Source organism: Schistocerca nitens, chromosome 2 (assembly GCF_023898315.1).
Source record: "Schistocerca nitens isolate TAMUIC-IGC-003100 chromosome 2, iqSchNite1.1, whole genome shotgun sequence".
Lineage (NCBI taxonomy): Eukaryota > Metazoa > Arthropoda > Insecta > Orthoptera > Acrididae > Schistocerca > Schistocerca nitens.
Window position 1 is genome coordinate 1,024,008,604 of NC_064615.1, and position 12,803 is coordinate 1,024,021,406.

General features: G+C 46.1%; 1 pseudogene; it reads left to right on the top strand.

The window, feature by feature from the left end:
* The first annotated feature begins 11,697 nt into the window (after positions 1 to 11,697).
* On the top strand, positions 11,698 to 11,815 carry LOC126237596 (5S ribosomal RNA; annotated as a pseudogene).
* Positions 11,816 to 12,803: the final 988 nt, after the last annotated feature.

Consider the following 12,803-nt stretch of genomic DNA (forward strand, 5'->3'; position numbering starts at 1 on the left):
AAACTAACACTTACACTAAACTATGAGCTGTAATTTTTAACCCTGCCACAACACGAGAAATTTACTCAAGGAAGACGTAAAACAGGACAGTGGGAATATCACAGAACTGAACAAGTATGAGGCAGTCATTTGCAAGTCATACAAATGACCAACATAAAAGCTTAGGCTATAATATAGTACATACTCAAAAATTTAAAAGACTTTTCCTGCCTGCATAGTCAAAGTAAAAAGGCAGGTAGCCAATCTCTTAAGATTACTTCTGTTCTCTGATTAAAATATAAAATGGACACTGTTGCAGTTTGCGTGCCATGATTTTAACTTAGTAGTTCTCGAGCGCTGGCGTTTCCCTCCCACCAAAATGTAGATACATGTGTTAACTAACAGTTTGCTGTTGAGAAATTCATTACACCAACTTCATTCCAAAACAGTCACCTGTGTGAGTTATGGCTGTTCATGTGATTTCATTGGGCCTCACAAGCAGCTGCTCCTTGTCCTAGAGCCAGTTTAAAATGTGAATTATGGCATGATTGGCCTCTTGGTTTCGTTGTACTGTACCTAACAATCGGACACTCCTTGTGATTGTGCCCCTTTGCTGTGTGAAGTATGGCATGGATCGACATTTGGTTTCATTACACCTCACCACCAGTCACACCTTGTCCCAGGATCATGTTAAGGTGTGACATATGGCGTAACAATCAATGTCTTCTCTGCGCGATAACAATGGAGATACTATCGAAGACAGTGCTGCCAAAGCAGAGTTTCTAAACACAGCCTTCCGAAATGCCTTCACAAAAGAAGACGAAGTAAATATTCCAGAATTCTAATCGTGAACAGCTGCCAACATGAGTAACGTAGAAGCAAATATCCTCGGATTCGTGAAGCAACTCAAATCACTTAATAAAAGCGTCTTCTGGTCCAGACTGTATACCAATTAGGTTCCTTTCGGATTATGCTGATGCATTAGCTCCATACTTAACAATCATATACAACCGTACGCTCGACGAAAGATCCGTACCCAAAGACTGGAAAGTTGCATAGGTCGCACCAATATTCAAGAAAGGTAGTAGGAGTAATCCACTAAACTACAGGCCCATATCATTAACGTCAATATGCAACAGGGTTTTAGAACATATATTATGTTCGAACATTATGAATTACCTCGAAGGAAACGGTCTATTGACACACAGTAAACATGGGTTTAGAAAAGACCGTTCCTATGAAACACAACTAGCTCTTTATTCACATGAAGTGCTGAGTGCTATTGACAAGGGATTTCAGTTCGATTCCGTATTCCTGGATTTCCGGAAGGCTTTTGACACTGTACCACACAAGCGGCTCATAGTGAAATTGCTTTCTTATGGAATATCGTGACTGGGTTTGCGATTTCCTGTCCGAGAGGTCACAGTTCGTAGTAACTGACGGAAATTCATCGAGTGATTTCAGGCGTTCCCCAAGGTAGTGTTATAGGCCCTTTGCTGTTCCTTGTCTATATAAACGATTTGGTAGACAATATGAGCAGCCGTCTTCGGTGGTTTGCAGATGACGCTGTCGTTTATCGACTACTAAAGTCTTCATAAGATCAAAACAAACTGCAAAACGATTTAGAAAAAATATCTGAATGGTGCGAAAAGTGGCAGTTGACCCTAAATAACGAAAAGTGCGAGGTCATCCACATGATTAGTAAATGGAACTCGTTAAACTTCGGTTACACGATAAATCAGTCTAATCTAAAAGCCGTAAATTCAACGAAATACCTAGGTATTACAATTACGAACAACTTAAATTGCAAAGAACACATAGAAAATGTTTTGGGGAAGGCTAACCAAAGGCTGCGTTTTATTGGCAGGACCCTTAGAAAATGTAACAGACCTACTAAGGAGACTGCCTACACATACGCTTGTCCGTCCTCTTTTAGATTACTGCTGCGCGGTGTGGTACCCTTACCAGATAGGACTGACGGAGTATATCGGAAAAGTTCAAAGAAAGGCAGAACGTTTTGTATTATCGTGAAATATGGGAGAGAGTGTCACAGAAATGATACACGATTTGGGCTGGAAATCATTAAAAGAAAGGCATTTTTCGTTGAGACGGAATCTTCTCACGAAATTCCAATCACCAACTTTCTCCTCCGAATGCGAAAATATTTTGTTGACGGCGACCTACATAGGGAGGAACGATCAGCACGATAAAATAAGGGAAATCAGAGCTCGTACGGAAAGATATAGGTGTTCATTCTTTCCGCGCTCTATACGAGATTGGAATAATAGAGAATTGTGAAGGTGTTCAGTGAAACCTCTGCCAGGCACTTAAATGTGATTTGCAGAGTATCCATGTAGATGTAGATAGAACTGGACGTTTGCTTTATTGTACTTCATTACCAGCTACTCGTTGTCCCTAGACTAGTTTAAGGTATGACTTATGCCATGAAGTGATCGTTGGTTTCACTGTGCCTCACCACCAGTCAGTGCTTGCCCCAGGACTAGTTTAAACTAAGGGGTATGGCATGACTGAACAACTCGCTGTATTGTACCTCACTACCAGTCAATTTTTTCCCAGGACCATTTTAAGGTGTAAGGTTATGACTGGGCAGATGGATATACTGTACCTCACTGTCAGTCACTCTTTGTCGAAGGACTAGTTTAAGGTGTGAGTTGTACCACAAATTGATAGCTCATTTCGCTGTATCTCCCTACCAGTCACTCCCTCCCTCAGGGCCAGGCTATGATGGAGATACATCATGATTGGGCAATTGGATTCACTGTACCTTGCTGTCAGTTACAGCTTGTACCAGCTCCAGTTTAAAGTGTGAGGTATGGCATTACTGGACAGATGGATTCATTGTAACTATCAATCACATTTGGTTCTAGAACCAGTTTAAGGTGTGAGGAACGGCGCGACTGGTTAGTTGGTTTACATCGTAACTCACTACCAGCTGTCATAGTCCCAGGGCCAGTTTAATTTATCAAGTGTGAACACACCATTAGATTTAAAAGAACCAAAACAATTGAAGATTAAAAATCTTCGTCACTTCCGATTTTTCAAGCATATAAACTTTACAAATTACATGAAGATAAAACAACTTTTCTGTCGTGTCCCAGGTAAAAACAGACATTAAACCACGAAGTTGTCTTTTACAAAGCACCAAAAATGTACTTGCCATCCTGAGGAAGACATGGCACAACCACACCCATGGGCATATAGAGTGAAAGCGGAGTTGTGTGTATTTGGGGGGGGGGGGGGGTGAGGGGTGGACGATGAAGGTCTGGGAAACGGGGTAGCGGAGGAGTATGAAGGTGAAGGAGCAAAAAAGGCTGGGGGGCGGGGTCATGTGGGCAACATGGCAAGAATGTAAGTGTATTATCAATAGTAATAAAATAGTAGAAAAAACGAAAAAAATATTTCCCTTGCTAGCATTCGAACCCAGCGCATATCGCCATCGTTTTTGAGGCACTAATTTCCGATTGCTCTGGGTTTATCAGACCATAGCAAAACCCGTAAACAAAATGTAATCTTTGAGCATCGCCCATCAAGAGGAAATAGGCCGTGCACTTTCAAAGGAACCATCCCAGCATTTGCCTGGAGCGATTTAGGGAAATCACGGAAAACCTAAATCAGGATGGCCGGACACGGGATTGAACCGTCGTCCTCCCGAATGCGAGTCCAGTGTGCTAACCACTGCGCCACCTCGCTCGGTCTGCCTTTTTGAAATTACCGAATGCGGACTATGTGAACAAGGTTCTTGCCGAATGTGGTGGCATTAAGAAATATAAGCATGTCGATGGTTCTGTGTCGGATGTGGTACTGTTGCCGGCAGGCTTTGGTGTACGATTAGTAAAAGTTTTTAATGTGCCTTTTGAATGCCCAAATGAGGCCATTGCACGGAAGCTTAGTGAATACGGAACTGTCGTTCGGGTCGACGACGATGTGTGGCCGAATGGTTTTCGTTACAAAGTTCTTAGTGGGGTCAGGATTGCTCGGATTGATCTGAAAAAGCACATACCTTCTTACCTCCCGATTGCGGGGAGCCGTGCTTTTATTAGCTATAGTGGACAAACGCAAACGTGCTCGGTTTGTGGTGCCACGGATCATTTGAGACAAAATTGTCGACAGCGTCGGCCGTTACAACTCCCGCGTGAGGCTGTAGATCCGACTAGCTATGCTGGCGTGTTGGTCGCGGATAGTGGCGTCGCTGCCGACCCACGACCAACTCCTGCTGTCACCGCTACACCGACCCCCGTGTCCGATCAACACTGACTCAAAGGAAGGCCTCCGCGCTTGTTGGTGACGTCACGTCAGCTAGGCACGGCGAACGCCAGGTCTGTTGCAGGCAGAAACGCCTTGGCGTGCTTATCAGTATAGATCTCTTATTTTTGGACAAAATGTTTGGTATTGTTTTGGATTCTGCAGTTTTATTTAGACGAAAGACTTTCTTACTGTCGTAAAGCTACAAATGAAGATCATAGTTCTGTATTACTGAATCCTGTCGAAACAAACGTAGATCAGTATTAGAAGATCTTTGCCCCGTTGCAAGCTTCGGAAATTTTACATTCAAGTAACTATATTTACTTGATCCATTTTGTTATTGAAACTTACCCCAACCCCCTTACGATTAACTCGTTTCTTTTATTTATTTATTTATTTTCGTTTGACATCGTCACTGGAAATGTGAACTAATTTACATCTGTAAATGTCCAACTTTTGCCAGTCATTAGATTACAGTCGTTTTCAACGAAAGGAATTCTAAACAGGAAACAAAATAGCTTCATACATCGAAAATACTGCTGAGCTTAAACTTTTTTAAACATGCACATTAGAAAAGATAAAGGAGAAACTTTATAAGATAAAAAAAATTTATTTGATAAAACAAGTATCTCTCTTTTGCCTCTTCTTCTGTCTCCCACCCCCTCCCCCAAAGTGTACAATCGCAAGATATTTCATTAACATTCAGTGCTCCTCACTCCATAGTCAACCAAGATACCTAAAGAAGAGCACCAATATGTTCACAATTTCTTGTAAAAGCAACCCAGTACAAACGTAACTTCCTCAGATTTCCAAATAAGGTAAAGAAGCACGAATTCTGTTGCTGCTGGAGCCGGCCGCGGTGGCCGAGCGGTTCTAGGCGCTCCAGTCCGGAGCCGCGCTGCTGCTACGGTCGCAGGTTCGAATCCTGCCTCGGGCATGGATGTGTGTGATGTCCTTAGGTTAGTTAGGTTTCAGTAGTTCTAAGTCCTAAGTCTAGGGGACTGATGACCACAGCAGTTAAGTCCCATAGTGCTCAGAGCCATTTGAACCATTTTTTTGTTGCTGCTGGACCATGAAGTTGTTTTTGTATGTCAGTTCTTAAAACAGGTGGAAATTTAAGTTCAGGAGTACACTATTTGTTAAAAAGAGTAATGTGTTGTTCAATTAATTGATTGCAGAAATCCCTCAGAACAATGTGTGTTGGTCAACTACCGCCAATAGTTTCACATTTTCCTGTGTCAGAGAGGGAGACACCACCGTTATGAGTATGCCTGCAACAGACCTGGCGTTCGCCGTGCCTACCTGACGTGACGTCAGGAACAAGCGCCGAGGCCTTCCTTGCAGTTGGTGTTGGTCCGATACGGTGGATTTAACGGAGACTTCTGCTACGCCAGCTAACATGGTACAAAGTACCGGCGACGCCCACTTCACTTGCGGCTCTCAGGCCCGACTTGACGTCAGCTGTCGTACAACCGACCGATTCTGCCACTTTCGTTGTCACTCCGAATCCGATCTCTGCTTCCGGATCGTCGGCGCAGAAACGGAAAAAGGCGACGAAACAGAGTTCACAGAATGCGGGTGAAGGTGGGCGCTAGTAGTGCAGAGAGTGAGACGTCGCAGGCGTCCACTCAGTCTGCTTCCGTCGAACAAAAACCGAAGCGCCGCAGGAATCGCCGTTCGAAAGTGGAAGCGTCTGCTGCACAAGATGCGGAATTTGAACAGGCCGTTCACGATCTGACGTCCAGCCTCGCACACGAGCGACACGATTCGCCGTCACCGCGCGCCGCCCCCGCGTCGGCGCCCGATGCCTCGATGGCTCCCCCACCGCGCTCCACCCGGACCGCTAGCGATGTCGCGCACAAACCTCCCGACGGCATGGAATGGTCGGCGGATGTGGACAGCGACCATTTTTTCTAATTAATCTTCATCGAGACCTCCACGGATGAGTCCGCACCACCAGCTGCGCATTTTAACAGTGAATGTCAACAAGATTTGTAGTGTTCGTAAAGTTGCTGCCTTCCTTCAGTATTTACAAGACTGTCAATGTGATGTCGCCTTTCTACAAGAGGTTACCAGTGAACTTATTGACCATCTTTCCTTTTATAACGTGATTGTGAACATTGATCCTGAGACGAACTGTGGCACGGCCATTTTAACAGCGCCTGGTTTTGATGTTACGGAAGTGGATATTTTACCGAATGGCAGGGGGATAGCGTGTGTCATCCACGACATTTTCTTTGTAAACATTTACGCCCCTTCCGGGACGGACAACACGCGTTTGAGGAGTTCCTTTTTTAGCCACGATCTGTGTCACCTTTTTTATCGCAATCGCCGGAGACTGGTCCTCGGTGGAGATTTTAACTGTGTACTTCGCGAGGAAGATCAGGAGCCACGGGCAAATAAGTGTTTTGAATTGCAAACGCTGGTTGCGACTTATGATCTTATAGATACGTGGACAAGTTTTCGCCCCGGTGTTAAAGGTTTTACTTGTTTTTACAACACTGGATGCAGTCGGCTGGACAGAATTTATGTTTCGACTGCACTTTCTGCACAAATTCTCAAGGCGGATATTTTTCCTACTGTTTTTTCCGACCATTGTGGCTATTTGTGTACGCTTCATCTTCCGTATGTTCGTCCCACGCGCATGCGCTCGTATTGGAAGTTGAATATCAGTGTGTTGGATGACGTTTCACTTGTTGATCAAGTTCACTCACTCTGGCAGCAGGTTCTTCAATTTCGTCCGCAGGCGCGTTCTGAAATAGATTGGTGGATTCATTACGCCAAGCCTGCTATTCGCAACCTGCTTATTAATTACTGTCGAGACAAAGCCCACTGGAATAAGGTGACGCTGGATTTTTATCGAGATGTTTTACAAGACCTAGTCTCCAGAGTTCCCCACCGTCCGGACTTACTACCAACTTTACGGAAGGTTAAAAGCATGATTTTAAATGAGCTGTACCAGAAAGCACAAGGTTCCATAGTCCGTAGCCGGCCTTATGATGCGACGCTGCAAGAACCTCTTTCCATCTATCATTTGAAACGGGATCGCCTCCATCGTGATAAACTTTGTATTAAGGATTGGATTACAACTGTCGGCCTCAAGACTACAAGTACGAAGGTCATGCAATCCGAAATATACGAACACTTTTTTAATCTTTTTCAATGTCATCCAGTGGACAATGTTGCCTTGCAGTCACTGTTAGACGAGGTACCTCAGGTTTTAACTAGAACTGATCGAGACCATTTAAATGCCTGTTTTACAGTTGATGACATTTCTGATGCGGTTGCAGCGGGACCGAAGGGAAAGGCGCCTGGCCATGATGGTCTCCCTGTAGAATTTTATGTGAAATTTTACGATTTATTGAAAGACAGTTTTGTTCAAATGACCAATGAGATTCATAGTGGCCTTGCTGTACCGGAAGAGTTTTTAGAAGGGCTCATCGTCCTCGTTCCTAAAACGAGGGCCACCCCTACCACGGCTACCTTGCGGCCGATAACCCTATTAAACGCTGACTACAAAATTGTTGCCCGTTGCTTTTCAAACCGGTTGAAATCTGTCTTACGGTCTATTATCAGTCCATATCAATCTTGTGCTGTCCCTGGCCACAATATTTATGATGCCCTTCTAGCGTACCGTGACTGTATTGCTTATGCGACGACACGACGTGGGAATAAGGCTGCAATACTGTCGATTGATTTCAAAAACGCCTTTGACAGGATAAGTCACGAATATTTACGGAAAGTTATGATCCGGATGGGGCTTGGTAACAGATTCAGTACTGTGATTCACAATCTTTTGACAGCGGCTACTTCTCGGATTCTCTTTAATGGATTGCCCGGCGATGGTTTCAAGCTTCGTCGGTCTGTCCGGCAAGGATGTCCACTCTCTATGAGTCTTTTTGCAATCGCAATGGACCCCCGGTTGCGGAAGATATCCAGCGTTTGTCACGGGGTGACTATTGACGCGGGTTCACTCATTTGCAAAGCATATGCCGATGACTTAGGCGTGTTCGAACGACCGGAAGACACTGATGCTCTTTCCCTCATTCTTTCTCAATTTGAAAAAGCTTCTGGGGCTGTTGTGAACCCGACTAAATCTGTTTTGATCCCGCTCACTCCGAATATGAGGAATTTACGGCGCAACTGGTATACTATCAAGGAACAACACAAAATTCTTGGAATTGTAATGACGTCCAACATTCAACAGATGGAGGCCTTGAATTGGCGAGCAGTGGTGTACTCTATTCGGGCGATGACGCAGGCGAATGCCAAGCGCAATTTAGCGTTAACGGAACGGGTCTCGGTCGCACATGTTCAGATTCTTGCGGAAGCCTGCTTTTTGGCGCAAGTTCTTCCCGTCCCTAAACAATTGGGACGCGCTATTAAACACGCCGTTTACTGGATGGTTTGGCGGGGTGAAATTTTTGAAGTGGCCTCTCAGACTTGTACGCTTCCTCCAGACGAAGGCGGAATTGGTTTGGTCGATTTTCACGCTAAATGTGCCGCCCTGTTGTTACACCGAACTGCCCGTACTATGGAAAAGGATGCTACGGGCCCCACGTCGGCGTTATTTGAATTTTATCGGCCTGCCTCGTTGCGCGCGCCTGTTTTTATCCTGGATATACCTTATAGACTGAATTTTGTTCGCCAATATTATCTCCACTGCAGCTATTTGGTGGATGCCGACTGGGCCGGCCGCGGTGGTCTCGCGGTTCTAGGCGCGCAGTCCGGAACCGCGCGACTGCTACGGTCGCAGGTTCGAATCCTGCCTCGGGCATGGATGTGTGTGATGTCCTTAGGTTAGTTAGGTTTAACTAGTTCTAAGTTCTAGGGGACTGATGACCTAAGATGTTAAGTCCCATAGTGCTCAGAGCCATTTTTTGATGCCGACTGGCATCGCGACACAGTTGGCGCCATCGCTGCGGCACTGCGTGGTACTCTGCCCAGGAACAAATGGGAGCTGCGGCTGCCGCGACATGATTGGCAGGCGGTGTGGCGGAACGTTTCCAACAACTTGTTATCGCCGGCTGTCAAGTCTACGTGGTACAAGGTAGTCAATCGTACGATTGCCATGAATGCGAAGCTTCGTGCCATCAATCTCATCCCCCACAGCCGTTGTGCTGACTGCGTTGCGGATGACACCATAGAGCATCGCTTTGATTGTCCTCGGTTTACGGAGGTTTGGAACACTACCAGGAAGATGTTGGCGTTGATGAACAGAATGGTTCAAATGGTTCAAATGGCTCTGAGCACTATGCGACTTAACTTCTGAGGTCATCAGTCACCTAGAACTTAGAACTAATTAAACCTAACAAACCTAAGGACATCACACACATCCATGCCCGAGGCAGGATTCGAACCTGCGACCGTAGCGATGAACAGAATGCCTTCGCGGGACATACAGCCTTTGTACCTCCTGGTTCCTGATTGGCGGCTTTACCAAACGACGAAATGGAATGCACATGCGTGGCTTGCCGCGCATTTTGCCCATGGAATTTTTTCTCTTCATCTCACGGACCGACTCAAATATCTTACTTATCTCTGGGATGCTTACCGGCGTGAACAATTGCACCCGAAGTGTCGTGAACGCTATGCCAGATTTCTGGAAATCCCGCTTCGGACTGCGTTTCACAAACTCAGTGTTCCGATTGTGATATAATCACTTCTGTTCCTTCTGTCTCTCCCGACTTCGACGCTTCACTTTTAGCTCTGCTATTACTCATGGTTTTAAATGTGTGGACGACCCCGGATACGACTACTTGATTCAGGATGTACGGCGCAACTATTCTTTGCTGGAGTGCTGTTTCTCCACGACGCTGCGCCGGTGTATATTTCTCCGAAGCGACGCTGTGCAGAAGGCACGTTTTTTTTTTTTTTTTTTTTTTTTTTTTTTGGACGTATTAATTGACAACCTGTTGAAGACTGTGTTGAACGTGTTTGTGGCAGATGACACAGTGTCTGTCTCTTCAGCTTGCTGCGCCTGCTTCATTCACTTCTTCAAGGGTCTACAGTAATGTAACGGCCAATCTTTACCTTTTTCATCATTGTTATTGGCCGTCTTCAATTTTTAGATTGTTATTGAAGTTTTGTACATGGCCTCAAGATTCATACCTAGTGATTTCAAGTATACATGGGATACTATTTGGAAGACACTTTGTTTATTGGGACGTTTTGTGGAAGTCATGCTAATGTAGAATTCTTGGCCACATCGCAGAAGAGGATTGGCCAGTGAACTTCCTTTGAGAAGAATCTTTCTTGCGCTTCGGTTCTTTGGAGTTTCTTTGTTTTCTCTGGTCTATATTCAATTCTGCAGGACATCATACATCATTCCGCATCGCTGGTGCACTGCCAGATGCGTGTCACCTTTTTTTCCCCTACGTATAGAGCACGTTTTATTTTTATTTTCTCGGAAGATGTCCCGCATACGGGTGGATGGTGCTGATATTGCAGAAGCGGCATTTGTTTATCTTCTATTTACCTCATTTTGTGGATTATTTTTGCAACACCAACTGCTTTGATTTAGCCACGGAATATACTATTTTTTTATTTTTTTATTTCCTTCATCGTAGATGGAGGAGCCACCACCACCGTTCTTATAGCATTAGAAGCTCGCCGAAGAAGGCATTTTTTGGTGAGAGGAAGGACGGGCTATAAGGGGAGATGGGAGGCCCGCAAAAAAAAGTGCTATTGGCTCCCCTTCATTTTTTTTTTCTTTTTATACAGCCACCCCAGCCAGCCCTGTTTCCATACCACCTTTCTGAAGTGACAAAGATACTACCTTAAGCATTTTAAACTACTGTAATGACCACAAGGTACGAAATTGACCGAACAGTACGAATCGGCAGATATGTTCTGAAATACGTCAGCGCTTGTTGTTCTGTAGCGGTGTACAATTCCTAATTCTATATGTAATCATAAATTTATTTTTCAGTCGTCTCGTCACGACTCGTCATCTCCCGCAGACGTTTCTTGTGCTTGCGCTGTTATATGGGCCACGACCCGAGCGGCAGCGAGCAGCGGTCGGGACAAGTCGGGACGGGGACAGGGACAGGGATAGGAATGGTGCGAATGCACTGCAAATTACGCAAACATCTCGTCTGAGGCGAGGCGAGGAAGCTCACATCGCCAGCAGTGGCGCCCTCCAACAAGACACTGTCACGCCCCGCACAGGCCATACGCCGGTCGGCCGCGCGCCAGCCCCCCTCCGCTGGACACCAGGGACAAGATGCGTCCTCCGCTACGCAACGAGCAGCAGTGCGTCTCACACACGCGGCGGTGCGCCCGCTAATTCGGCCGTCGCTCTGCTGGGACGCCGGGCGCGCCCCCCGCGCCATCCTCGAGGAACTGGCTGTTGCGGAAAGAAGTGCTTTCGTCAAATGCGGCCGAAAACTAACATTTTGTGTGTTGGCAGAAAAGCCGAACGCGAATTCTGCCGTGCTGCTACATTATATGAGGGCCAACGGCCATACCATGATGAATACAGCGGTTCTCGTCCGATCACCGAAGTTAAGCATCATCGGGCCCGGTTAGTACTTGGCTGGCTGCCCGCCTGGCAACACCTCGGTGCCGAGCGAGCAGTACTTCCGTGTGCGACTTGGCCGGCGGCGCCTCGCGTGTCGTCTGTCTTCTGCCTAGCGGCTGCTTTTCATCAAGTCCGTAAGTAATGGAAAGTTTCTATGATGATAGTGAAGAACGCCAGAATAACGTGCAATGCGAATTCGATAGTTCCGTTGGAAAACCGTCAGCTTTCGAAATTCATCGTTGGATACTCGAGGAATTGTGTTTGTCGACCGATGACGTTCTTGGTGTTCAGTTTGACACTTTTATTAATTCCGTGTTTTTGAAGTTAAAAACTCCCGATTTGTGTGATACCGTTGTCAATGTTAATGATGGCGTCCGTAAATTTAGACATCTAGACGGTCGCATTAGTAACGTGACTGTTTCTCATGGCGGGTTTGGCCTTCGAAATGTTCGTGTGTTTAACTTGCCTTTCGAAATCCGGAATGACACCATATCTCGACATTTGCGGCCGTACGGGATTGTGCTATCTGTAATTAAAGAGAAGTGGTCCTCCGCCTATGTTTTCCAGGTTGAAAATGGCGTGAGGAGTGTAAAGATGGTCGTACGCAACATATTCCGTCCTTCTTGCTAGTTAACGGTCATCCTGCCTTTATAACCTATAGTGGTCAACCCCAGACGTGTTCGTTTTGTGGTGCTGTTGGCCATTACCGACAAAACTGCCCTAAACTCAGGCAGCCTGTCCAGTTGCCACGTGGGGACGATTTAGGTGGGCCTAGTTTTGCTTCTGTTGCTGCAACCAGTTTAGGTTCTGCCCCCCTCCCCCCCCCCCCCTCGCCCGTGTGCAATTCGCGGCCCCTCCCCCTGTACCGGCCGCCGCTGCCGACATGGATACGTCTGTTCCTGAAAGTGACTCTGTTTCTGCTTCTGTACCTCTTGTTGAGCCAATTTTGCTCGCATCTGCGACTACTGTATCTGCTGCTGAAACACCGGTAGTGGCCGATGTCTCAGCGGAATCCGTGCCGATGTCGGCCGAATTTGTT